A 23,362-nucleotide genomic window follows, 5' to 3' on the forward strand; every position below is an offset into this window, starting at 1 on the left:
TCACTGGCCAAGATCCGGTTTTGAATTCTGCATCTCCCTTTCCCAGATTTTTCGCACTGGTTATATATTTATATAAGCAGGCCCAGCTTTGAAGCCAGTGCAATTCTAGATATTATATGTGGGTAGAATTATGAAAAAAATATTTTAGCCTCTATTTATTTTCTTCATCTAGTAGTACTGTTCTTACTGAGTACCTGCTATATGCCAGATAGTCCATATAGATTGAATGAAGAGCCAGAAGGGATCCTTTTCAACATCAGAAAATTAAATATGTTGCAGAATATGCTTCTGTTTTCCAAAGTTGATGAATAAGCACATTAAGCAGGGATGAATGACGTATAGGGATATTTAAGGCACTGAAGCCCTTCGGGATGAGCAGATTAGCAAAATACAGCATCAGAAGAACAGGTTTTGGTGCTATAAATATGGCTACTGCATATTTCAACTCTTGACAGCTACAGCTAGGATGCAGAATTCATGTTCCTTTCATTAGAATTGTCAGAGAAGATATTTACTGAAAAGTCTTTTGCAAGGAGAGTGTGTGTAAGGAGGTAGCTTCTAAAAAAGATAAGAACTGTTTAGTAGGATTAAAGTCATTCAGTGGGAAATGGGTGAAATTCTTAATGATTGCCATTGTGGTTAACACTGAGGAAGTAAAACCATTTCTCCTGTTATGTGTTTCCAAATGGAAAATGCACCCCATATCTTAGAAGCCACCATTTGTGCAATGCTCTCAGAGCTATATTCTTGGTATCTGAAATGTGTATAAGAAATATGTAAGAAATGACATTGCAATGAGGAACTTAAAATTCTATTCTGAACAGTTATCTGGCTTTGGCTCCATGGTAAAGAAAGTACAAGTGTTGAAATGTAACAGATTCCGTTGCTTGCATAAGCTCCCTGAACCTGTTTCCTCATTTGTAAAATAGGGTATAATATTACTTTCCATAGAGGTTGTAAGGATCTGATGTGATAACTTATGCAGAGAGCCTGGCTGTAAACTAGTCTTACGTGGCATTCCAGCCATATCAGTATGTATCATCGACTCCTTTCAACTCTGAACAATTTGTTTCCCTGGTGGAAATGCAGGGGAACAAATGCAGTTCCAGAACCTCCCATGTCTTGGAATATGTGAATTGTTTCCTACAGTACCATTTCCTGGAGTAGTTTCTATTCCCACCCCTGGCACATTCCTGATTCTCCTAGCAGTCGCACCACCCACTGAATGGTTCAAACACCTTCCTGGTCTACTTTGAGCAACTGTGAGTCCTTCTGTCTGCACAATTATTTTTATATGTCATGCATATTTAACTAGGGGAGCAAGGAAACTACTCCAAGGTTGAGGAATAGTGATGTTTATGTGCTCCTCCTTTGGGGCCTGTGTGTGGACCACTCAGTTCATTTGATTGGCGTGTCTTGCTGATGAGACCAGAGAGGTAGCCTCAGTCCACATGTGAACCAATCCACTGCTCCATTCTTGCCCAGATCATAATGAAACCTAACTATGAAACAAGATCCTGCAGGGCCCGAGTGGCCCTCTATTTTCCTGTCACTTGTTCCGCCATCTCAAGCTGAGTGTCCTTTATTCATTAGAACAACAAATAGGACCTGACAGCTCACAGTGTGCCAGGCCCATGTCAGGTGCCGAGCTGAACCAAGTAGAGATGCATCACCTTTATCCATGAGCCTTGATGGGGTTCAAAGACTTTGCCTGGCACAAGTAGAAAGCACATCCCATCCAGTGACCACTTGTCCCCACCCAGTCACCCCTCCACTCAGTCCCCAAGAGGATGTTGCAGACACGAGTGACATGACTATAGGTTTACTCGGAACCAAGTCTCTTTAAGAAAGGACTAAAGCAAAAGAATTGTAAACTCTCCGACTTTGAAAGGCAAAATTCATTCTTTTCCCATACCTCAAATCCAGATTTTCATGTTTTAGGAAAACTGACAGGGAAGATGGAAAAACAACCCAATGAAGTTCTCGGAACCATCATGAAAGAGCTGCCTTTGCCAGCCAAATGGTCCTAATACAACATCCAGCTCTTAGCACCTTTTGCACTTTTCTAGAATTCCTTAACAGGAATCTGAACACATTTTCTTCTTTTTTTTCACCTTATTTTGGTAGAATGCTTTATATTTTTCAAAAGATGTTCAAATCTTTTTTGATTCCTCATAATGACTCTGTGCATGAGGAAGACAGGTTTGGAGTATTAATGAAGCAAAAGTTAACACAAGCTGCGCTTTGGTTTCTTTGCAGAGCACCTCTCCTCTCAGCCACAAGCTTTCTAAATGTGGAATATACCTTATTCCAAAGGTTCGTTTTAAAAGGGGAGGCAACATGATGGAGTGCTAGAAGCACAGGCTTTGCAGCAGAAAGGTGTGTGTGCTTTTAATCTAGACCCTGCCACCTAGTTGATAGGTCATCTTAAGCCTCAGTTTCCCCCCTTGAAACAGGAGTAACAAGGAGAGAGTTTGTGGAGATTAAACAAGGTCACATGAAAAGCACCAACTCAGCGCCTGTTTGAGGCTCGTTGACCATTGGCTCCCTTGTTCATTTTTTCTCAACATTCAGGAGAGACGGGACTCAGCAGCTGTGTGGAAAGTAATCCTCACTCACAAGAGCCTTCTCCTCGCCACCCACCCTGTTCCTTCTCCTTTCTGCAGCTGTACTGACCCACGCCCAGTTTTCTGGAGTCACCCTTTAAAAACTTTCTTCTCCTTTACCATCAGCAGCCAACACTCACCATCGCCACCCCCCCTTTCTGCTGCCAGATGTTTCTCAGATCTGCTCTCTCTTCTCATTGCCATTCATGTATTCATTCAATGACTACATTCGGCAGCCATGTCACTGCCTCATCCTTTCCCTTCTTTAAAACTTTGGTTGACGTTCCAAAGATATCAACATAATAAAACAGGCCATGTTTACTCAGCCTACACCCCATGCCAGGCCTTATTCTAAGCACTCTATACACACTGTCAAATATAATTAAGTTGGAAGACCAGATTCCTTCAGAATGCCCTTAAATTTGGCCTCCTATACTACCACTCACATATACAGTTCTCCCTTGCCAAAAATGAACAGGTGCATAAAGAAAAGTGGAAAACCATAAACAAGACATGTCATGGTCTTCTGCCCTTGCATGTCTCTGCACGTGCTATTGCTTTTGAATTGCCTTCCCTTACTTCTCTACCTGGAAAACTCCTACTCATCCCTGAAAGCTTGCCTCCTGTGCCATGGCGATGTCCCACAGGCAGGGATCGTCACTCTCTACTCCACACTTTCATAAACTGAAGGTACTCACGTGGAGCATCTGTCACCTCATCTTTCCCACTGGACCGGGAGCACCTTGAGGTGATGGTTACCTCCCATTCCTTTCTGTATGACCTAAGCAACCTAGCCGTGTCACGCCGTCCATCCTGGGTGTGTATTTTCTGATGAATAACTACACACTACAGGCTGCACTGTTGGGGTCCCCAGGGTGAGACTCTCAGAACACAGGCTGCCAGTAGACCTGGAACTATGGGATTGTAACGGTTCGGTCAAGGGCACAGTGACCAATGTCTGTACTACATGCTGCGGTTCCTTAATAAGCTCTCTTGCTTTAGTGTTCTGCACTTGAAGTAGCAAACATAATAGAACTCCACACTTAATTAAAATGTTGTTCCCTTGTTCAGTGTCAGGTTAGGTCTTGGCCGGCCTGGGGGGCTGTGAATATGGCAATATTGGAAGCTGGGCAGAGAGAATTGGAGAGAATCTTCTTCCCCCTTAAATGTTGCCTCTGTCAGCTCCATCACATCTATTATGTGGGAAATAACTTACAAGCCTCCAAAGGAAGCCTTCTGCTTAAATTTTAATCAAAAATCAAACTGAACATTTTGAAATGGAGTACTTGCTAAAGGAAGACCAGCCACTTCTAATTTCTGATATTTAATACCTAATTATCCATCTTCCCAAAAGTCTCCAGTTGAGACCATGACAGTAGGTCAGAAAGGATGGCAAATGATGCTCTTCCACTCAGGTAGTTCAACAAGACCTAAGCAACAAAAGATGCTTAATGCTGAGCTTCTGAAATTGATTTTTTTTTATGTAAGATAGGGTTTTAAATAGTAAGTATGTCGTGGGGGTGACTGTCTCTCATTTGGAAGTCAAGTAAATTTTCTACAGACAGTGATTTAATCATCAAGTAAACTGAACTAATCCAACAAAGCCCATTTGTTCTGTTGTCTTAATGATCAATTCAGATTCTCCAGCTTCCTAATAAATTGCTTGGCATTCAGTCCAAATTAACCAGAGACATACATCTGTCTGACCTTGTGTATAGACAAGATATAAGCTGTGAGGCCATTCCAAGGAATACCTCCAAATTCTAAGTTTAAACACTCTTGAATTTCAGCCCTTTTATATTGAGACAAATAGTTTATAAAACCTTTCCTCCCTGCAAAAATCCTCATAGATGAGTGCAGTGTTACTATTTTAAAATTAAAACAGTCTTTTTCAGCTTCTGCGTGACTAGAGATTTTGCAAATAGCCATGTAAATGATTATAAAATGGGGGGGAAGAGTGTTTGAAGAGTCACATTTTATTAAATTCCTAGCTAAATGCAAATTTTTTCTTTCTCAAATTCACGATGTAAATTATTCAGCTTTTGGTTTGCCCAAATGCAGTCTTTTTTTAGGAAACAAAAACTAAGCCATACTTATGTAAGATTCAAGTGCTTCATAAAAACCACTATATTAATAATACTTGGTTTTTAAATGTTGTGTTTGGAAAGGTAGCACCTCTTTCCTTCCAGCCTCCTTAACTAGCATTTGGCATAAGCGACATTTCTCTAAGAGACACTGCAGTTAAAGAGCTAAGGACCCTGCAATGATTTTTACCTCTACTCATGGTTTTCCCGCAGGGAGGCTTCAACACATTCTGTCCGTGTTCAAGAGATATAAATATCATTTCTTATGAACGTTGATGAGAGAAGAGATTAAACCTAAATAAAAACAAGAAGTGCTGGGGTAAGGAAGCCACTTTCATCTCAAGGAATTAACATATGAAATTTCAACAACTGAGGCATTTGGCCGGAAGTTCTTTTTTTAAATTGAGGTTGGAATACTTCTATGGCAAACAGTCATTTTCCATGGATTGGAAATAAACCTTGGCATTTAAATTCCTCATCAGAAATCACAATTTACTTGAATCCCATAGAGATTGAACCAAGAAGAGCTCATTTAAGCATGGGTGGGAAAATGTTGATGTAATCAGTAGGTTTGCTATTAACACTGTGGCATTTTCATCATTAGTTATGCACTTGATGGCTATCAGGTGCCCGCCATGTGAACAACACCATGTTAATTAATTATTGACATGTCTTGTACTGTCATCATTCTAGGGCAACGTAAGAATCAATTACCAATTTTTCATCATATGTTGTTTTCTGTCCAGCTTAATGTTAGAATTACCCTGAAGTAAAAATGAATAATCTCTCCCTGTGCAAATGACACTATATGATGGCAATGAGTTCAGTGACAATTGCATATGAAACCCTGTTTGCCACCACATACTAAATCATTGTTTATTGCTTGCTTTTCATTGGAGACTTGTAAATTATAATGAATTTATTGGCAAGTAGGGATATTACATTTCCATTTGATAGGTAAGCATCTACTTTTTAGAAAGCATTGCTCTTCTTTTTGTTTTTTGTCTCGAGCTCATAAATTTGATCAACAAGTTTACAAACCTGATGTAAAATAAATATAGTTCATTTCTTCATACAGTGTGCTAAGTCAGTATTTTTTCCTTGGCGCATGACTAATTTGATACTGTCATTCAGAAGACTATTGCTGTTATTTGTTTTGAGTTTGCTTTGCTTTGATCTAGTTTGATTTAGTTTTGAGCCACTTTCTAATAGCTACATGTGAGGAATACAAAGAGAATAAGACTTCTTTCCACCTTCAAGATTTTGGTCTACAGAAGGAAACATGCAAACACCTCACTGTAGCACCGTATGACAGGTGGCAGGGAATGGGTGACAAGGGTTTGGTGGAAGTTTCATCTTTTACAAAGTAACATTTGAACTTGGTCTTCACATGTGGAAAGATAAGAAGGGGTTCACTAGCTAGAGAAGAGGTGATGGACATTCCAAAAAGAAGGTACACAGCTTATAAGCCTTAAAAACCTGAAGAGGGAGTTCCCGTTGTGACTCAGCAGGTTAAGAACCGAACTAGTATCCATGAGGACATGGGTTTGATCTCTGGCCCCGCTTGGTGGGTTAAGGATCCAGTGTTGCTGTGAGCTGTGGTGTAGGTTACAGACGTGGCTTGGCTCTGGCATTGCTGTGGCTGTGGTGTAGGCCGGCAGCTGCAGCTCTGATTCAACCCCCAGCCTGGGAACCTCCATATGCCGCACTTGCCACCCAAAAAACAAAACAAAACAAAAACCTGAAGGATGCGCCCTGTTTTATCACAGATGAAGTGCTCCAGCCCCCAAAGAATCCTCCAACTCCAGAAGCATGACTTCTTTGCATACCTTTATGAGAGAGTTTACAGCAGAGGCTCTCATCTCATCCGCCGCACAGACGTCCCCATCACCCACCAGGGCCATCCCTCTCCAGCTTTGTGAACCATGGTCTAGGCCAAGAGGAGGAAGGAGAGAACATGAAAAGGAGCTCGCCTCCCCCCCGCGCCAAAGGATGATTTTTTGCAGTAAACCTCCATTAACGGGAACTTTTAGATCCTCTTATCAGCCCTTGCTTTCAGTTCAGGAGACAGTAACAAACAACTGCTCCTAAGTATTTATTAAAAACAGCAAAGCCTGATGCTGCTGGGGCTAGTGTGCATTCATCAGGCACTGTCTGCTGCAGCAGTGACAAGTGGTCTTCACACAGCATGATCAAATGCCATGCAGTGTGCTGTCAATTAGCTGCACTTAGGCAGAGGAAGAACAAAATTTGTTTATATATATCAAATTTATAGAGTTTTATGTATTATGTATAATATATATATACACGTATATATTTATACTTCTTCCTAAATATTTCCATATATTATATATATAGGCTATATATATCCTATATTTAGGAAGACTATGTATTATATATTTAATATTTGGAATTGCATGTATTTTCTATATTAAATTTATATGTATATTATATTACTAAATATGTATACATTTAGGAAGAATTCCAAATATTTATAACATATATAACATATTATGTTTACTATGTAAGAGATATATATTTAGGAAAATTTTTCAATAAAAGACATCAACAACAGGAAAAGTGTAAACCACAAGATACACTAATTAAGTAATTGAATTAAGTGAAAATCTTGTACATTCTATATGCATATCATTATACTAAGGTTACTTAACCCCACTGTCTCATTATCTAATGTTAATTGAGGTATTATCATGTAAATATGCACCATTGAACCCCTAATGCAGCCTTTGAAAATTACCTTAATTTAAAAAAAAAATAGTTTTCATTATCTAGGAATCATTACTAACTGACAGAGATTTCAGATTGCCCTCAAATTTCCCATTACCTTTTTGTGGCCAGGGCGTCCCCTTCTGGCTTGAAAGGTTTTGGAATAATGGTGAGAGGGTGAAAGGAATAGAAGAAAAATTAATAGAATCATTTCTGTGGTAGTTATGTATTTTTTTATTTTTTTAACTAAAGCATAATTGATTTACAGTGTTGTGCCATTTTCTGCTGTACAGCAAAATGACTCAGTTATACATCTATATACATTCATTTTTAATATTCTTTTTATCATGGTCAGTCGCAAGAGACTGAACATATTTCTCTGTGCTGTACAGTAGGACCTCATTGCTTATCCATTCTAACTGTAATAGTTTGCATCTACTAACCCCAAATGTCCAATCTACCCCTCTCCCTTGGCAAGTCTGTGCTCCATGTCCGTGAGTCTCTTTCTGTTCTGTAGATAGGTTCATTTGTGCTATATTTTATATCCCACATATAAGTGATAGCTTGTGGTGTTTGTCTTTCTCTTACTGATTTACTTCACTTAGTATGAGAATCTCTAGTTGCATCCACGTTGCTGCAAATGGCCTTATTTCATTCGTTTTATGGCTGAGCAGTATCCCCTTGTATCTATGTACCACATCTTCTATATCCATTCATCTGTTGATGGACATTTAGGTTGTTTCCATGTCTTGGCTATTGTGAATAGTGTTGCTGTGAACATAGGGGTGTATACAGCATGTATCTTTTTGAATGAAAGTTTTCTCCGGATATATTCCCAGGAGTGGGATTGCTGGATCATACGGCAACTCTAATTTTAGTTTTCTAAGGAACCTCCGTACTGTTTTCCATAGTGGTTGCACCAACTTACATTCCCATCTGTGATGATAAACCTGAAAATACTTAGACTATACTGCAGGGCCCATATCATAATAAAGTACCAGTCTTTCAAATCAGCACAGAGCCTTACAGCTAAATGAGTCTCTCCGAAAAGATAGACAACTTTTGAGCAGAGGAGGGACAGCCGCTATGCTAGGCACTCCTATTACAATTGTCTCACTTGGGCCTCACAGCAACCCTGAGCGAGAAATGGCCGCAGGGTATAATGAATCCAAAGAACATGAATTTTGGAAGTCAGATCCTGGCTTTGTCACCTACTTTGGCAGGTTCCTAAAATCCCTGAGCCTTCGTCTATTCAATCCTAAAATGGAGATAATCACCAAACTTGTAAGACTGAGATAGTAGGGTCAATGAGCTGATCTTTATTATATGTGGATTCCCGTCCCCTTCTGACTCTTTATCTTGTGTCCTTTCTACTGAATCCTCTTTTTGTGTTCAGCTAAAAACTCAGGTATTTCTCTGAGCTATGGCAAAGCCGTATCTTCCCCATCTTGAACTTGCACAATGGATTTCTTCTGGCACCTTAATGTAGGACATTACATTCGTTCATGTTAAATTGAATCTTTTTGGTGTCAGTGTGTCCTGTCAGCCTGTTGAGGGAATTTTGAATTTTGCATTGGCCTATTACCGTATTAAATATCCTTCACAGCTTTATGTCATTGAACAATCTGATAAATGTTCCTCTTAGGTCTGCTTTAATACCATTAATAAAAATATTGAATAGAGCAGCATCCAAGGGGCAGGGGCTTATGGCATTCAATCAGTGGTCCCCCTCCAGGCTGTGACAAGAGTCATTCGTCAAGCCTCTTGGGTATAGATGTACAACCAGCTGTGAATCCACTTAATTTCTCTCTCATAGAGCCCACCATCTTATAGATAATGAAAGACTTCATCAAGCGCTTTATTGAAATCAAAGACACTATATCTATGGCATTCTCCTGGTCTGTCAACCTCATACTAATAACCTTGTCAAAAAAGGGAAATGAATATAGTGCAGCAAGAACTTCTTTTTAATGAGACCCATGAAGTTGGAAGAGAGGCAGATGGCACAGGGGTTGTTACCAGAGAAAAGGCGCCTGGCCAGTTGCTGCGTGCTTCCAGTTGTGACATGACATTGATGAGCTGCCCAAGTTCCAGGGCTGGGCTCAGCCCTTCTGGTTCAGAAACTGGGTTAAATCACACACTGAATGAAGTTACCATTTATTGAGATTCATTCTGTGCCAGGTACCGGGCTAGAGGCTTTTCACATCTCATTTAATGCTGACCCTGAGAGGTAAGTAGTATTTTTTAACCCCATTATTTTGGATGAGTTAAGTGAAGCTAAGTGATGTTAAATAATTGACCCAAAGCCATATATAGTAAATGCTAGAATCAAGGCTTACAGCCAGGTCGCCCTAACACCGAGCCCTGGCTCTCAGTCACTAGGTTCTGATAGAATCTTGGTGGTGTGGATTTAATTAACCTGAGAGCAGCATATCAACAAGATTTGCAGCCTGTGAGTGTGTGGTGGGAAGGCTCCCCTCACTGATCAAAGGCTTCCCACCCCTCATCTTCCACATGCCCCTTCCTGATATCTTGGGGACTGAGAAAACTGATTCTGTGATTGCTTCCCGGTGCATGCCGTATTGGAGGAAAGGGAATTTTGAGGGATCTCTCGCCTGGATGAATACAACACCTAACAAAATAGCCTCTGCCCAGTGGCAGCGAATACTAAGTGATCCAGGGGCTTCCTTCCTCCAGATTCGAGCTCTGTCAGCACTGCCAAGGCGCAGCTTCCTAATTGTGTTTTATCCATTGTTTTGCTGCTTGAATCTGCCCTCTACCCTTGCTTCTGTGCCCTGACACATACCTTCTTTGTTCGGCCGGATTTCAGTATCTCTAATTAAACAAAATAGCCAAATTGCTTGTCTATTCCATTGGCACTTTCTGGGCCAGAAAGTCATTCTGTCTCCATTCATTCTGATGGTGTGATTAATTTGGTGCTTAGAATGCAGCCTTATTTCCTAGTGCGCGAGGGAATCTCATTACCACCACCTGCTTCCCCTTCAAAACCCATGTTGGCTCCTCACAAGCGCTGCACTCTCTCCAAACATTCACAAACCATTTGCCGCAAGCGTTTAAAAAGCATAAACATTTTTACCAAAGTGTTATGGCTGGGAGAATTAAGACTCTTGAAATATACATATCGGAAGTCATAGGTCCTAATTTCCTGTCCACAAGTAACAGAAAACATCCTACTCACCCACTGGCCTATAGCTAAACAGTCCTCGGTACCTAGGGCAAAGCTGCCCTCTAGATCACGTTTTCCTTGAAATATCCTGGGCACCCTGCAGGTCACATGTTGCATATCCTTTCGTCCAAGTGCAGAATGGTACATTCCTGGAGGGCAGTGGCTTCCCTCTGGAGCATCCTGAATTAGACCCTTCAGTAATGGCCTGTTTATGCTATGCTTGCTGAATACCGGACACGTAAGGCTTTCTCCCGGCATCATTCATTTTTTAAACAGTTTTATTGCAATATAATTATGAATCATAAAAATTACCCATTTTAAGTATACAGTTCAGTGAGTTTTAGTAAATGTACACAGTTGTTCACCCATCAGTGCAATTCGGGTTTAGGACAAACTCCCTCGTGGCCATTGCAGTCCGTCACTGATCTGCTTTCTCTAAATGTAGTTCTGTATTTTCCAGAAACATCAAAAACAGTGAATCAGAAGTTCCTGTCATGGCTCAGTGATTAACAAACGTGACTAGCATGCATGAGGCTTCAGGTTCGATCCCTGGCCTCGCTCAGTGGGTTAAGGATCCAGCATTGCCATGAGCTGTGGTGTAGGCCGGCAGCGGTAGCTCCAATTAGACCCCTAGCCTGGGAACCTCCATATGCCACCAGTGCAGCCCTAAAAAGACAGAAGACCAAAAAAAAATTTTTTTTTTTTTGTCTTTTTTTGCTATTTCCTTGGGCCGCTCCCACGGCATATGGAGGTTCCCAGGCTAGGGGTCGAATCGGAGCTGCAGCCACTGGCCTATACCAGAGCCACAGCAACGCGGGATCCGAGCCGCATCTGCAACCTACACCACAGCTCACGGCAACGCCGGATCCTTAACCCACTGAGCAAGGGCAGGGACCGAACCCGCAACCTCATGGTTCCTAGTCGGATTCGTTAACCACTGCGCCACTACGGGAACTCCAAAAGACCAAAACATTTAAAAAAGGTGGTGAATCATACAACATGTAAGCATGTGTGTCTGGCTTTTCTCACTTGGCTTAATGTTTTTGACATTCATCAGTGCTATAGCATGTATCTGTATACTGTTCTCTTTTATTTCTTTTTATTATTTATTCCTTTGCATGAATACACTAGATTTTACACGACTATTTGCCAGTTGATGGAGCATCTGGATTGCTTCTGGTTTTCAGCTGTTATGAATAATGCTGTCTAAACATTCATTTACAAATCTTTGTATGGATATATGTTTCTATCTCCTGGGTTGCTTCCTAGGAGTGGACTCGATGCATTGTGTGGGAAGAAACTGAGTCATCGTGTGAGATATTGGTAGTTCTCCAAAACACAGAGGTACCATTTTGCATTCCCACTGGCAATATGAAGGGTCCGGTTTCTCTGCATCCTCGCCACCACTTGGCGTTGCCAGTCTTTCATATGTTAGCCATTCTGCTGAGTATACAGTGACTCCAGTTTTATTCTGTTGTGTGATTCTTCAGGAGATGAAGGTGATAAGGAGATAGCCAGTGGGGGTGGGGGGAAACAATGGAAGGAAAAGATTATTAAAAAAATCTCTCAGTGTTCCCATTGTGGCTCAGCAGTCGTGAACTTGACCAGTATCCATGAGGATGCAGGTTCGATCCCTGGCCTTGCTCAGTGGGTTAAGGATCTGGCATTGCTGTGAGCTGTGGTGTAGGTTGCAGACACAGCTCAGATCCTGCCTTGCTGTGGCTGTGGTGTAGGCCAGCAGCTGGAGCTCCAGTTCAACCTCTAGCCTGGGAACTTCCATATGCCACAGGTGCAGCCCTAAAAAGCAAAAAAAAAAAAACTCCCTCACTACCATCCTGCTTTCTCGTCTTGAGCCTGTCCTTGAGACTAACAATGACATCTGCTTTCCTTAGAAGTACCTTTTTTTTTTTTTTTTCCTTTTTTTTTTTTTTTTTTCTTTTTAGGGCCTCACCTGCTACATTCGGAAGTTCCTGACTAGGGGTCACATCGGAGCTACAGTGGCTGGCCTACACCACAGCCACAGCAAGGTGGGATCTGAGCTGTATCTGCAACCTACACCACAGCTCACGGCAATGCCAGATCCTTAACCCACTGAGCAAGGCCAGAGATCGAAGCCACATCCTCACGGATACTGGCCCAGATCATTTCTCCGGAGCCACCACAGGAGCTCCAGAAACACTTTTTTTTAACCCCTAACATCCTCTTTCCCTTCATACAGGTGCTGAAATACAGTGAACACCCAGTTCTAAAGTGCAGTAGTAGCTAACTAGGCTAAGTGAAATCCATGCAAGCACTTTTTAAACCTTAATTTTAGCTAGTTTTAGATTTATGCCTCCTCCCACACCAAATTCTTTTATCAGAGCTGCTGACAAGAAAAAGAATTGACTGGTTTGAATTCATCACCCCTTCCACTATTCTGCCCTCTGATGGAGGGTGTCGTGTGCCATTAAAGTAGCTAAACAGCTAGAAGGAGGCAAAAAAAGAACAGAAAAGGAGACCATTTATAATCCAAAAATTGAGTAACCAGGACCTCACGTACCTATGATTGTCTCTTGATATTCAATCTGCCTTAAAGCTCCTCTACAAATATGTGTATGTTCATGTATTTTCATATTTCAGTTTAATTTATAATATATGGATGTGTGTTAATAATGAATTTTGTTAAACATAATTTCGTTTACAATAACAAGCCCATTGGGCATACAGTATAATAGACCATAAGTTCTATGATCTCTGAAACTGAAAGAAAATAAGTTGAAAAATCCCCTCAGTAGCCATAAATATCCTGCATGGTTAGCAAAATATAAGCAAAATTGTGGTCTCTCTGCTTCTTAAGATGCAGAGCATTTTTATGTGTTAATAATTCTGCAAAGAGATTTGCAGTTTTCAAATCCTATTAGCCCTTCATCACGTCTCAAGAATAACTTGAGACATGGGGTATAGCACGTAGTTCCCATTTGCTTTTATAACAAATTTTTCCTTCAGTAATTCCAACAATTGGGTTATTGAGCAATGCAAACCAAATTTCTCCAGCGAAAACCCAATTTGCAGCAAGCTGTACTTACGCGTAACTTACAGGGAAATTAGGTAGGAATGGATTGGTTGGTGGGTTTGTATTTTTTTAAAAAAATCTTCCAGAGCAATGTTTATGTGAAAATTTAATCAGAAAATTAGTACTTTCATCAAGAGGTAATTCAGAGAGCTTTACAAATAAACCTAAGATTCTCATTGATTACAAAAGAAGGCTTGCTACCTACCTCCAGAACTCTTAAAATGCTCAGAGGTAATTATACCATTAAGGTCTCTCTTTCTATGCAAAAGTTATCTCATTGCCTCATAATTAGTAGTTCCTGTATATTAAGACAGACTGTATTCAGAAAACACACATACCTTATCCCCCCCACCCCACCCCATCTGCCTCTCACTCTCTCTCACTGTCCCTTGCTCTCTCTGGAGCAAGATAACTTGGAACCTCTTTTCCTTGCCATGGGTTAACACAGTTGTGGTTTTGTTTTTGCTTTTGTTTTACACTAAAGTGTAGCTGACTTCCAATATTACATTCGTTTCAGGTGTACAACATAGCGATTAGATATTGTGGATTATGCTCCACATAAAGTCATTATAAACTATTGGCTGTATTCCCTGGGCTGTGCATTACATCCCTGTAACTTACTGATTTTATAGCTTGTAGTTAGTCCCTCTTATTCCCCTTCACCTGTCTTGCCTCCCCGCCCCCCACCTTCTCCATTTTGGTAGACGCTAGTTTGTTCTCTGCATCTATGAGTCTGTTTCTATTTTGTTATATTCAGTGTTTTATTTTTTGGATTCCTTGTAAAAGCGAAAATGTATAGCACTTGTCTTTCTCTGCGTAGCTTATTTCACGAAGCATAATACCCTCCAGGTTCATTCATATTGTTGCAAATGGCAAAACTGTGTTCTTTTTATGAATAATATTCTGTTCTATATATTTGTACCACATCTTACCTTCTTTATCCATTTATCTGTTGGTGGGCATTTAAGTTGCTTCTATATCTTGACTATTGTAAATAATGCTGCTACAAACACTGGAGTGCATATATCTTTCCGAATTAGTGTTTTCATTTTCTTCAGCTATATACCCAGGAGTGGAATTGCTAGATAATGTGGTAGTTCTATTTTTAATTTTTTGAGGAACCTAGATACTGTTTTCCATAATGGCTGTATCAATTTACATTCCCACCAATAGTATTCTAGGGTTGCCTTCTCTTCACATTCTCACCAACATTTGTTATTTCTTGTCTTTTTTACTAACAAACACCATTTTAACACATTATGATTTTGATTGGCATTTCCTCAGTAATTAATGACGTTGAGCATTTTTTCATTGCCTGTAGGCCAGCTGCATGTCTTCTTTGTGGAAATGCCTATTCAGGTCCTTTGCCTATTTTTAAAATCAGGGTTTTTTTTTTTTAATGTATTGAGTTGTATGAGTTCTTTGTATATTTTGAATATTAACCCCTTATCACAAATATAATTTGCAAATATTTTCTCCCATTCAGTAGGTTGTCTTTTTGTTTTGTTGATGGTTTTCTTCTCTGCATGAAAGCTTTTAAGTTTGATTAGGTCTCATTTTTTTATTTTGTTTTTACTTGCCTTTCCTAAGATGACAGATCCAAAAAATATTAACATCTATGTCAGAAAATATACAGCCTGTTTTCTTCTAGGTGTCTTATGGTATCAGATCTTATACTTAGATCTTTTTATAAAATAAATCCATTTGAGAATATTTCTGTATATAGTGTAAAATGTTCTAATTTCATTCTTTTACCTGTAGTTTTCCTGACACCACTTATTAAAGAGACTATCTTTTCCTTATTGTATATTCATGACTCCTATGTAGTAGATTAATTGACCATATGTTCATGGGTTTATTTCTAGGCTCTCTGTTCTGTTCCATTGATCTGAGTCTTTTTTTGTGCCAGTACCTTACTCTTTTGATTACTATAGCATTGTGGTATAGTATCAAGTCAGGGAGTGTGATACTTTCAGATTTGTTCTTTTTTCTCAGGATCTCATTGGCAATTCTGGGTCTTCTCTATGGACAAATTTTAGGATTATTTGTTATAGTTCTGTGAAAAATGTCATGGGTATTTTTATAGGGATTACATTAAATATGTAGATGGCTTTGGGTAGCATGGCCATTTTAACAATATTAATTCTTCTGATCCATGAACATAGGATGTCTTTCCATTTATTTGTATCCTCTTCAGTTTCGAACACCATTGTATTTTGATGGCATCTGTCATACAAGCTGTTATTTGCTGATTGTTCAGCAACAGTTGCTCTGAAAAGTAATAGCAGAAGGAAAAGAAAATTTGGAAAATCTAGTCATAGGTTTTTGGTTTTTTTAGATGAAGTGTTAAAGGTATAGGAAAGAAGTTATAGATGGTGGGCTGTAAGGGAGTTTTGCATCATCCTTGGCAAAACTGTGTAAAGGAATTAGGTGCTAAAACTCAGAACGAATGAGAAACTATTGAGAGTACAAAGGGAAAGAAATAGGATATAGCTGTTCCTTTCTTCTCCTCTTTGACTTTAAGAGATATCTCCTCTACTTCATCTGTTGTCCATTGCAAAAGGGATCTGATTTGAGATTTGGGGGATACCCCATTAAGGGGTACTTGTGTGCTAGATGCCATGAGGGACCCTAGAATGCATGACACTGTATGTGACCTCCCAGAGTTTACAGTCTAGTTGAACAAGTGAGACACATACACATAACAAAAGAGCTAGCAATACACACCCCTGTGTATTAAGTGTCAGTAGCACAGGGCAGCCCATAAATACTAGAGAAGTTCAACAAGAGAAGTGAGCAAGGAGGGCTTTAGGTGGATCTTAATTTCATCATTGCAATATTCTAATGATAAGGAGGAAGGACATTCTAGAGAATGCAGAGGTTTATATATTTGGGCAAAAGAGACATGGAGACTTGGAGACATGGAAGATATTTGTCCAGCTGAAGTTAAAGACATTTTAGATTAATAGGAGAGAGGGCTGGAGAGGTGAAAAGCGTGGTTCTTCATCTAAAATCTACCCGGAGATATCCATAATAGCACATTTAAGTAACAAAAATCATATTCAAAATGTTACTGATAGGGTTATTCAAGAATAAGGTAAGAAAGTTTTAAGTTTCTGTTATATTTTAAAGTGAAATAATGCCCTAATTCAGTACTTTATAATTGCCAGAACAGTTTCCTAACCATTCTCATTCAGTCCATAGAAATCCCTTTAAGTCTTGAAAGGCTGTGTAGACATATATATTTAGATAGATGGATGGATGGATGGATGGATGGATGGATGGATGGATACATACATCATTTGCTGGAATATATACATACCCACATTTTAAACAATATTTTCCCACCTACTGGATTGAGAGTCTTAAAGGACTGAATATTTTTTCTTCTCTATTGCTCATAAATTGCATAACATGGTGATTATATGTGAAAGACATCCAATAAATGTTTGTTGAATAAGATTATCATTGGCCCTTAAATCACAACTCAAAGATGGTGAAGATCACTTAGCTAGAAGAGTCAGGGCAAGAACAAAGTGTCATGACTATCTGTTCCAGAGGTCCTTCTAGCCACCATGGCATTCCAGACGTGGATTATTACAGCCCAAAGAATGAGAGAGAAAATGTCAGAGTCAAAAATCAAATGCAAGTTCACCCGAGGATTTCTGGAATTGTGGGAGTTGAAATTAAATGACACACAGGCACTTTTGCCTTGATGCTCTCAAGCGGAAAGTGTTTAGAAATTATTACCAGGGAATGGGGAAATCTTTTGCATTTAATTTGCAATTTTAGTTCTGAAAAGGAGAACAGAGCTGATAAACTTTCATCTCAGCCTCCATTCTGGGCATTCAGAACACTTACAGTTTTGTTAGAAGAGGCCACTCTGAAGCCAGATGAGCTCTCTAGACTTGCATGGGAGCTGCTGTCCTTAGTTTGGCAAATATCTAGAAAAAGAAAAGAGGAAATAATCTACCCTTTCAATATGGAAGGGGGATTCTACATGCAGGATGGAGCTGTTTCGTCCAAAATACCATTGAAGTAAAAGTAAAATAAAAATCCCTCCCTAGAAAAAAACCCAGAAATACAAAGGATGCAGTCCCATGGAGATTACCAGAGTCACCCATGTGCTCAGCTCTGCCGCATGTGTAATCTCTGGAGGATTCCAGCTACATGTGTTGTTTCACGTCTGTCAGCTAAATCTAAACTCCAAAATATAACAAATGCAGAATGTGACACTGAGGAACATTATGTGGGTTTGGGATTTTCCCTGGAGAGCTTGGTCCAGCCGGCAGTAAATGGATTAAGATTTCACGCGGAACACGGAGACAGACTGTTGCTATGTGATTCTTCTTCATGACTCACGTGCATTCCTGCCGCTTTCTTGGGTGTTTTTCATATTGTGTCTACACAAACAAACATGGCAACGAATATGGACGTTGTAGGACGATAGCATCTTTTAAAAGCACGTGAAATGTTTGCTAGCCAGAAAAGGAGCACAAACTAAATTTCCAATGGTAAGGAGAACGCTTAATGAATTATGACATACTTCTCAAAGGCAATACTATGGGAATATGGAGTTACTTTGAAGGTCTGCTGAGAGCTGAATATGTAGGAAAGTTCTTACAGTTTAATACTGAGTGAAAAAATTAAGGTGAAAATCGTGCTTACATAATAGCCACCCCAAAACATAATCATGGGTACAAAATGAAGGGAAATATACCTACATGCCAATAGCCAAGGAGAACTTGTTCTCTTATTTGTACTTCCTGTACTTCCAGTCTCTGTACTGGGAAAGGAGTATTGTTGTTATAATCAAAACATTGTTTAATTTTTAAAAAGCAGAAAAAGAGACAAAGCATGTTTAAATATCACGTTAAACTTAACATATTTAATTTATATCACATTACATTTAAAAAGAAAAAAAAAAGCAGTCTGAGTCCCTGACTTCCAGTTTGCTATGACATATATTCTGATGTGAGCTATTCAGCGTGAAGATAATGTCATGATATTGTCTAGCAGAGTTCCCAGAGAGAAACGCAGAAACATAAATGACAGTGACATAATATTATAGCATTGTCGCTCAGCACAGTTATTCTCCTATTGCCAGGGTATGTGAAGGGGTTTCTGAGGTTGTCCTCTTTAGTTTATACTGGAGACGATTCCTAGAAGCAGCTACTACTCTGATGAATGGATACCAATATGTAGCAGGCTCTGTTGTTTCAACAACATCTTTCCCTTTGACCCATGTTTCTCATGATGGTTGTAATAAAAGCCATTAAAAACGCATGTAGTAACTTTAATTTCTTACCTATTGGAACTCAGCAGTTGGAACCACATTCTTGTCCTTATGTGTATAATAGTGTTTTCTTAGTTAATGCTTTGGCTGTGTAGTTATTTGTGCCCACTTTCTCTGGGCTTCTGCTTTAAATCCACCAAATAATTTTGGCAGAAATGCCATTTTGTTTTTTGAGTTGAGCAGAAATGGCTCAATGTCTTGGAATAACTAAATACCCAGTATGTTACCAGTCCTTTATCTTTTACTCCAGTGAGCTCCTTCCTTTTATATGCAGTTAACTTTTCACTCAAGCAGTGGTGAAAACCATGCAGAATTCTTTTCCACCACTGTAACCATTGCTCTGGCTCTTTGAAAACGGAAGGTTTATTACTGACTGGTGATGAGTTATGGTGACTGGGGCGGTAGGATTTCACTGCTTTCCTATCTGCTTACAACAATGGTCAGATGTTAACCTGTTCTCATTCAAGCCCACTCAACTGCCTTTGGACTTAACTTTTCCATAATTCTGTCTATCTTTGGACTATTCTGTCTCTTATTGTCTTATCAATTAGATTTCTTACTGTCAGCTTCAGAGTTTTGAAGGCAAATGTCACCCTCCCTACACTCTAATATTAGCCAACTTGGATTGAATCTTAGGTTGATGAAGACTTCTTTTGTGTATAAATGCATTTTACAAAGAATTCTGCAAGGTACCCTGAAGCTCAAACCCTGCCATTAACCTTGTCCAAAACGGAAGCTGTGTTATTGTAATGTTTTCAGACGATCATGGCCCAATATAAATGTTTGGAACATGATAACTGGAAATAAAAAGCAGCATCTTCAGAAGCATTATCACGTGTGACTGAGCGTGTAGCTAAGGCCAGATGATGCAGAGGTTGACAGCAGGAAGGAAGGGCGTGGTGAGAGTAGAGAGCAGGTCAGGAATCAGGTGCAGACCCCAGCCATGACAGCTATCAGCAGTGAGACCTTCAACACACGACTCAGTATCTCCAAGGCTCAGGATTTGCATTTTACACGTGAATAAGGCACTTGGCACAGTGTCTGACATGACTAGAACCAGGCAAGTGGTCAATAAATGTAACCATCAGTATCTTCTGTGACATGGGATCATTTATAACAAAGGAGAGTGACCCAGGTATTCTTGATGTTACTCATCACCCTGTGTTAACTTGTTCATTCTATCATCTGTCTCCTTATCTCCCTCTTTTGGGTACTTCTCTGGAGGAGAAGCAATGGTTCCAGTGTGGAGAGCTGCCTCAGCTTACCTCCTACTTGCAGATTTAATGGTGGGATGAAAAAAGAGGATACGTTCTTTTAGACTAAGTCTGGCGTTAAACTAGCAGCTAGGAACCAGACTCCTTCCTACATGTGACTTCAGTGATGGCTTTTCCAAGGCCAACCACCTCTCTTCATGCAAGGCACCAGCGTATTTGTTGGACCTGATTAACTTTATGCTAATGACCAAGTCTCTGTTTTCCGGAGTCAGATTTCCGAGCATCCTGAGCGACCATAAACTGAAACAAGCACATCGTGAAGGTCGCATTTTCTGTGTGCCTGACACTGTGCTGATAATTCTCACAGCTTCACGCTTCATCTTCCCAACAATGCTGGAGATTGGCGTTAACTTCCTCACTTTATAGGTGAAAAAACTGGGATCAGAGGAGTCAGGTAACTTGCCCTGAATTTGAGTTGTAGAGACTAAACCAAAAGTAGCAAACCCCAACTCAATTTTATCACAGTTATTTGCTAGTTGTTATCAGTTATTTGTCAAAATAATTTTGAATGTCATTATTGCTATAAAAACATTTCTTAGCAGATGCAGGGGCCACAGGTACTGAATCACCATCGAGTCCAATTGCTACTGCGAGGAAGGCAGTGGGGATTTTATGAGAGGAATTTGTACCTAGTGGAAACTGTGGCAAAGTAATTGAGAATAAGAATAAAAGAGAATAAGAAAATGTGGTGGTGTTTTAGACTTGCAAATACACTTGAAAGGTTAATGTTGTATTTTTCTGAAATGGATTTTTTTATCTTGATGTTTTAAAAAAAAAAACAATGCAAGAATATAAGGGCATTTCTCTGGATCATATGGACAATGTTGCCTGCAAATAATCAGCCCTGGCGCCACGCTTATTTAGCATATTTATAAATCATCTGAAAGAAGGAGTATATGGTGAAATTCCAGATTTGCAAAAACTGCTAAGCTCTTCCAGGTAATGAAATGCCAAGCTGGCTAATAGGAATGCAGAAAGATAACACAGGGTTACAGGAGTGGGCAGAGGAGAGCAGATGGGCTTCAGCATGGAAAACTGCAAGATAAGAAGTGTAGGGAGAAATCATTCAAACTATCCTTCCAAGATTAAAGGGCTTTGAACTATCAGCTATCACAAAATTAAGAGGTTTTACAGTCAGTGTATATTTTTGCCTACTTGTTCCTACTGCAGCTAAAAGGCCAGCCAGAAATCAGGAGTTTTTAAAGGGGACATTTAAAGCAGGAAATAATATCCAACTAAAATATAAGGCTATGGTTCACTTATACCTGGAATATTGTAAGTAATTTGTTCAGCAGACCTGAAGCAGGGGAAGAGAAGTGACAGAGGGAGTGGACTGAAATGACCAGTGGGAAAGAGGAGCTGCTTTATGAAAACAGCCCACAGGGTATGTGTTGTGGCTCAGCAGGTTAAGAATCTGACTAGTATCCATGAGGATGTAGGTTCGATCCCTGGCCTCACTCAGTGGATTAAGGATCCGGCGTTGCCACAAGCTGCAGCACAGTTTGAAGATGCTGCTCGGATCCAGTGTTGCTGTGGCTGTGGTGTAAGCTAGCACCTGCAGCTCTGATTCAACCCCTAGCCTGGGAACTTCCATATGCCACAGGTGCAGCTCTAAAAAGAAAAAAGAAAAACAGCCTGCAAAGATGAGGATTCGTCAGCTTGGCAAGGGGAAGGTTCATAAAATCAGAGGGACGTGGTGCATGGAGGCACACCTAGGTTAACATTTACTGTCTCGTACTTAGCAGACGTGGGTCAGAGAGAGAATAAAAGGAATAGAGCATCATGCTACTTTAAAATCAAAATCAGGAGTTCTCTGGTGGCCTAGCAGTTAAGGACTCAGCATTGTCACAGCTGTGGCTCAGGTTACTGCTGTGGCTCAGGTTCAATCCCTGGCCCGGGAACTTCCACATGCATCAGAGGCGGCCAACAATAAATACATTTTTTTAAAAATGTTTTAAGTCGCCAAAAAGAAAGTTTACAAAATTAAAAAAAAATCTTTTTAAATTAAAAATGTAAAATTGAAATCAGTCTAGGCAGAAAGGCCAATAGGCTAACTGACAAATAGACAAATAAAACTTAAAGATGGCACAGAATAAGTGCCAAAGAAATGCCCACCTCAACCCCCTAAAACTTGAAAAGAGGGAAATTTTTTAAAAATCATTTTCATGATGGGTCATATACTTTGGGAACTAGTTACCCAACAAGAGCTGTTCCATCCTGGCACTACATGTGTACAAGAAAGAGGTAAGCATATTTCTTATGAGTGCGTTTATAATTTGTTGTTTGAAAAAGTCAGTAATATTTGGAAATATGCCTAAACTTGCTGTGTGCTTGGAAGAAAACAAATTTTGGAATCAGGCAAACCGTATTCAAATCCCAGAGCCACCACATGCAGGCTCTTGGGTAGGCTGCTTAACCACTCTGAACTTCCGTCTGGTTGGGAACGTTGGAATGAATGAAAGAGAGAAGCATAAAGCTCTGGGGAGGGCTGGGGACAGGGCCTCTCTGCAAGGCTTGGTTTCCTTTGTCATCTCTTCTACATTGTGCGGTTTGCAGCACTGTCAGACTCAAAAAGCCCGTGCCTGCTGTGTAGCACTGAGACCTATGTCAAGTCACTTATGATGGCGCGTGATAAGGGGAGAAAAGGGAATGTATACATGTATGTGTAACTGGGTCACCAACCATGCTGTACAGTAGAAAAAAAAATTGTATTGGGGAAATAACAAAACAATTAAAAAAAAAAAAAAGCCTATCTTGTGGACACTCTGATCAGGCAGTGTTGATTCTTTCTTTTTCTTTCTTTCTTTCTTTCTTTCTTTCTTTCTTTCTTTCTTTCTTTCTTTCTCTCTTTCTTTCTTTCCTTCCTTCCTTCCTTTTTGTTTACAGCCACACCTACACCATATGGAATTTCCTGGGCTAGGGGGTCGAGTCAGAGCAGCAGAGCCACAACAGGAACTCCAGGCTGTGTTGATTCTAGTCCTACTTTGCTACTTTGCTCTATATTAACATTCATTCTTCCCTATTCATTGAGCGCCTGTTATTTCAAACATTGCTTTGGGTGTTTGAAAAATAATAATGATAAAAATATCTCGGGACCTGCTCTCCGGAAGCTGATGAGAGAGGGCTACACAAACAA

General features: G+C 39.9%; 1 protein-coding gene and 1 long non-coding RNA gene across 49 annotated transcripts in view; both read left to right on the forward strand.

Moving 5' to 3' along the window:
• ANKS1B (ankyrin repeat and sterile alpha motif domain containing 1B) overlaps window positions 1–23,362 on the forward strand; it is a 1,062,966-nt gene that overhangs the window by 955,906 nt on the left and 83,698 nt on the right. The gene's annotated exons all lie outside the window — the stretch shown is intronic.
• LOC146403542 (uncharacterized) lies at window positions 11,763–17,712 on the forward strand. The gene is made up of 2 exons (XR_014804305.1): window positions 11,763–12,198; window positions 12,684–17,712. It is a non-coding gene; the product is annotated as an uncharacterized LOC146403542 (long non-coding RNA).

The sequence above is a fragment of the Sus scrofa genome, chromosome 5 (assembly GCF_054392235.1).
Source record: "Sus scrofa isolate SSC_HxYL_T2T_F1_AM1 chromosome 5, Sscrofa_HxYL_maternal_Yorkshire_Landrace_v2.0, whole genome shotgun sequence".
NCBI lineage: Eukaryota > Metazoa > Chordata > Mammalia > Artiodactyla > Suidae > Sus > Sus scrofa.